Here is a 5,963-nt window from a genome sequence, read left to right on the forward strand (position 1 = left end):
TGTATTATCTTCTGAAAAAAGTCCAATGTCATATGGGTGGGAAGTAACACTTTGAGGGCCGCTTTCACATTCATCAGATTCTGTTACGCTAGAAACGTTTTCCTCAACGGAAGTATAACATTTCTGTTCAACAGAAAAACTTACATTGGTACTAGATGCTGTCACCTCACTAATTTCAGGTCGTGATTTTTTCTCAGAGTAATTAAAAATTGTTAAATTCTTGCGTTTTGACATCCTAAAGATCCAAGAACAGCAAAAATATATGCATATATATTGGCACAGAAATATCCGCTAAGCTACGATCTCAAAGTTTCGAGCTGGAATGAATAACTTCAACGAGCACACAGTGTCTCCAAAACAAAACAGATTTAGAAACAAGCTCCGAAAGACAGACAAGCGGCAGAGATAACTCTTAGTTTGACTAACTAACTCCACTGTACTCCGTTCCCCCTTTCATATAATTTTTTTTACCGCATCTACAAAATACTCGAATTGTCTCAAAGACGACAGAACGTCAAGGATTCCAGACGTCGCGAATGCCAGCCAGTCACGAAAACTATCGCGACTGGCAGGACAGAAAGGAACCAGCGATCGGAGCTCGCCCGTAACAGTATCACGTGAATTTGGTTTCAAAAGTACAACCCTATAATAGTAAATGTTTTTTCAGTATTCTGAGAAATACCGTGAGAAAAAAAGTAGGCATAAGACAAATAAAAATATATAGTCTTAAAAAATAATAGCCAGCATAATTTCCACTGAAATTTTTATTTCTGTCTGTATTATTTTGTAAATTCACTTTGTCTGAGCTCAAGGGGGGGGGTTAAACCCCTAAACCCCCCCTTGCGTACGCCCCTGGTTTCCGGTGTATTTTAAAGCCATTTGGCTCACAATGTGATCATTGCGTTTTAAGATTCCTGCAAACGTGGTATTTGAATACTTATTACTAACCTCATCTTGCTCCTCGAACAATATGCTAACACTAACGTAAGATGGTGCACAGCTTGCAACACGAACAAACAATAATAAACAAATGGAAAGAGGCCAAATCTAGACTGCCAAAAAAGCGAGTTATTCAAAATCTAGCAACCACGTCACCTTTTTTAACAATCTATATATATATTTCTCTTACACGGCAACAAAAAAAAGCCTCATTACAACTCTCCGAATGGCAACGCTAGAAAATCGACCAATGATTGCTGCTAAAAATGTCACATGCCAAATCTAGCTGAGGTAGCTCAACATGTAGCGCTTTTAAAAACGGAAACTGAAATAACCAGAGAGCATTCTTACCAAATGTGATCTCTTCCGAAATTCACCCTATCAGCTGCGGCAATCTCAAACTATTAAGCTAGGCAGAAGTGAGTAGTCTTTGTCGATAAATCTCTATTTTAGTATTTTGCCGAAAGCGCTATTTTTCACGAATTTATTTATTACGAATTTATTTGACGATTTTTGATTTATATCACGAATTTATTTGTTTTATTATTGTTGTTAGTTATTCATTGAAAAATGAGCCTCAGTCGTGCTGTTACGCTTTAAGATTTTATACCATAGCACATTTCTAATAGGTTTAACGAATTACATGTCATTTATTTGAATTCAAATTTATTTTAATGACTTAGTATTTGCTAAAAATATGTAATTTTTTTTAAAAAAAAGTTGTTAAATGGATTTGGATGATTGTTTTGAATTCTTAGAATTTTGTGCATTTGCAATGTACCTAAGTTAGTAGCAAGCGAAGCAAATCATGTAAGATTGTGTAGCAATTTTCGGGGGTCGGCGAGCGTTAGCGAGCAGGTGGCGCAGCCCACTAGTATATCTCTAAATAACTAAAACAAATTTTCACTTCAAACTCACCAGAATTACATAATAAAATTACTGCAGATTTGAGCTCAGAAATTATCTAATTTATTTCGTATATTGAAAACAAAATTATCCGTTTGAAAATATCGCCTCGTAGAATAACATGCAGTAAGTAGCTGCAAACTTTCTAACCGGAACTAGAGCAGGCATACAGCTCGAGATTGTTATTGTTTACATTTCTACTGAAAACACCATCCATAGGGAGAGTGTGAACTAATAGTAGGAATTTGAAAAAAATAAATAAGGCTCGTGGTATCAGACAACCATAAAAGTATAAATCTGGTGACGTGGACCACACGTGCTACCACGTCATGTTCTTTATTGAATTTATCCGACACAGAAAATATAAAGTAATTAAATATTTAAATGTTCACAATAAACTATTTTTTTGTTCAAATAGAGCTATAAGTTAGAAATTATCCATGATGTTATCTTTAAAATAAGTGCTGCCATCTAGTGTGGCAGAAACTAGACTTCCAAATCAACATGACCAACGGTATCTCACCCATTGTGGTGATCCTGAAAGAGTGGATACCACCTCTGGAGAACGCACTAGGTCTGCTCATCGGCAAGACCGATTGTGCAGCTCATTGGAAATAAAAAATCTTTAAAATAAGTGAAAAACTGAATCGCTTAGAGTATAACTTAAAACGATGACTAACGCTTAACCCATCCGAAAATTCCATTTCGTTTTTCGCTCATCCCTATTTAATGAATGAATTAATATTTAAAAAAAAATTGCATTGACATCAAGTATCATCCATTACAAGTTCAAAAAAAATATATATTTGAACTTGATGAAGTGGATGAATTAAAAAGTATTTTATTAACGATTGAAAATTTGAACAAGATATAGGAAGAGTGTGAAGTAATAGAAGGAATTGTCAAATGTTGTTAATACAATTCTAATGGAACACAAATAGTTCTTTCATATTCATTTTATTTATAGTATTTACAATGAGATTATTTCTGGATTAATATAGTTCATCTTTTAAGCATAACAACTCTTTAGCTACACAGCCATTGCAACAACAACTTATATCAAAGACAACAATCAATCAATAATGGTACTGTTGCCAACACCAACTTACAATGTACAGAATTATCATGACAGGAATTGGTAAATAACTTACACTTGTCGGTTTAACTGAACATTTCAGTATAATTGACAATATTCTAACATTACTTTAGCTAAAACAATTACGAATATAAGCCTATATTAACATCTCCAGTCGAATTTAATCAACATTTCCATCTGATTCCATAAAAGTCACATGTAATAAACGAACGGTTTTCATAACGACTCGTTTATAACAATCCTCATTATTTGAATAAATCTGCAAGAATTAATGAGAAGATGCATTTTCAAAAGTAAAGGAGAACAAAATGAAAAAAATATCTACTTTCGCTACCAATTATGTAAAGTTTCATTAGCTTTTAATTCAAGTACTTATATGTTACAATTTTGTCCCCTTTCCTTTCGTATGAAAGAAATGCAAAAATAGATTTAAACTGGCAATTAAAATTCGCACTTCAAGAATTTTATTTCTGGATTCTGCAAGCGGTTTTTAATTAGAATTAAAAAGAACCAAAAGTAACATCACAGCTTTTTTTTTCCTTAGCATTTTTATGAATCCTTAATTTTGTTACTAATTAAATTTCTTTTAATGTTATTAAAAATTAGAGTGTAAGATAAATAATAAGCTAAAAAGAGAAAGTTCTTGTTTATTATATCCCTTTCAGTTTTTGGATGAGTACGAAATTAAATTAGAAATAGTTAAGTTATATTAAAGCAGGTATTAAGTCTGGAAAAAACAAAAAAGTTTAAAAATGACATTCCCAGAAAACTGAGAAAAAAATTCGAAAGTTTTTGTAAAGGAAAACCTACCTTACAATTTATATATTTTCATAAAGAAAAAAAACAAACGGACATAAAAATTATGAACATTTTAAAGCGGTTTTTAACAAAAGAATAAATTATTTTTGAACAAAAACAAATTAATTAAAAATTATAAAAAGACAAATGCAATGAAATATATATCTGTTTCAGCTCAGACGATTAGATCCGCAAAAATTGGTGCCTTCGGATTTTTTGTTTTCTCTGTGTAATTAATTATCTTAAACTAAAGGTCCTACGCAGCTTCTGCTCAGTTAAAAAAAGTATTTTTTAATTACTCCAAAACTTGATATGGAAGTTCCACTGTCTTCTAGATTGTGTTCAGCGAGGCTACAAAGCTGAACTTTAAAAGTTTTCAAACTAATTTGTTAATAATATTTCAGAATATTTTTGGAACATTCCAAATTTATTTTTATTATAATTTCAATAACATTATTTGACTTTTTAAGATAACATTAAAATTCCACTGAGAAATTTTAAACTTAAAAATATGATATAAGTACTTAGAATGTTTCTAAAAATGAGAGTATTTTAAAAGAATTGTATAAACATATTATTAAAGTTGCCGATAACTGGAGAGTTTCATTAAAAAAAAATTAAAAGTCAATACACATTTGTTTAAAGCTTCAAATAACTGTCGAAACAATGCTTTTTAATGCATTATAAATTAAACATGTATAACTTGTATAGAAACAATTAAAAGATTTAAAATTATAAAAATTAATCAAATATGTTATCATTTTTATAGTTTAATAAAGTTAAACATTCGAAACCGAATAAGAAATCTTCCTTTTTCTCCATTTATAAACATAATGTAAAAAAAATTTTTTTTTCAAATGTGAGACTAAAATTTCATAACGCAGTTAAATTAATTAATGTTAACTAAATTAATAAAAATATTTAGAATAAAAATATTTCCTATAAAGAAGTTTATTAGCAGCTCTGACATATTTCAGTTTAAAAATTTTTTTCTTCAATTCAAAGATTTAAAATGAAGAAAATGTAAGTTAAGAAAAAATTAAAATGTAATTTAAAATGTAAGTTATGTAATGTAATATAAAAGTAAGTAATGTAAAATGTAATTTAAGAAAAAAAAATTTTCTTAAGGACTTTAATAATGAAATTTTTTTTTTTTCAAATGTAAGACTAAAATTTCATAACGCAATTAATTAATATTTACTAAATTAATTGTATAATAAAAATATTTCTTTTACCACCATATAAAGAAGTTTATTAACAGCTCTGACATACTTCAATTTAAAAAATATTTTCTTGCATTCAAAGATATTAAAATTTAATGCTTTTAAGAAGAAAAAACTTTTTTTTCACGGTTTCGATTTGCGAATTTTTTAACGTAATATCACACTTTATTAAGTAATTGAGCCTTTCTTTTAAAATGAATTCAATCCCCTTCTTTGACAAAAGTGTTATTTGAATTAAAGCTTGTTAAATTAAAAAAAAAGAAAAGAAAGAAAAGTAGTCTGTATAGAATTTCCACAGGAAATGAAGAAATTTCCTTCAATAGCGGCATTAGTTCCGAATCTATTTCAACATTTAAAAAGGGGATGATATAATAGTTGAAGGATACTTCAAAAGGAACTATTTGATGAAGGCGATGTTTCCTTTGAAGAAAGATTTTTAGAACGTAAAGTAAATAAAAAAAAATGATTAAATTTCTCAACAGCGTGAAAAATTGAATTCAAAATAATTAGTTTATTAATAAAGCAACGCGAGTAATCCTTTGTGATATAATTAAAATTGAATAAAAAACGATTTGAAATCACAAATAATGAAATTTATTAAAAAGAAAAAACACGTTTTGGTGACACCTTTATCAGTAAGAAGAAAGGCAAGAAAAGAAAAACAGATATGACGTCACACTAAATGAGATAAACATACAGAAAAAGAATGACAATATTTAAAGTGACATCAAAAGTTAAAAAGAATTGATGATTTCCGAATATTTGAAAAACATGGTAGAGTAGTAAGATCATTAAATGATCATTGTTTTTCATGACATGAAAACTCTCCCAGAAATACAGGCCAATAATGATACAAGATGGGATCCAAGGCCGGATTAGCCATTAAGCACACTAAGCACGTGCTTAGGGCACCAGAGGATAAGGGGGCACCACAAAGTCTAACTAAATGTTCGCAGTACATAATTTTTTTTGTGAAACATTGATAATAAATTTATTATTTT

This window comes from Parasteatoda tepidariorum, chromosome X2, assembly GCF_043381705.1.
Source record: "Parasteatoda tepidariorum isolate YZ-2023 chromosome X2, CAS_Ptep_4.0, whole genome shotgun sequence".
Classification (NCBI taxonomy): domain Eukaryota; kingdom Metazoa; phylum Arthropoda; class Arachnida; order Araneae; family Theridiidae; genus Parasteatoda; species Parasteatoda tepidariorum.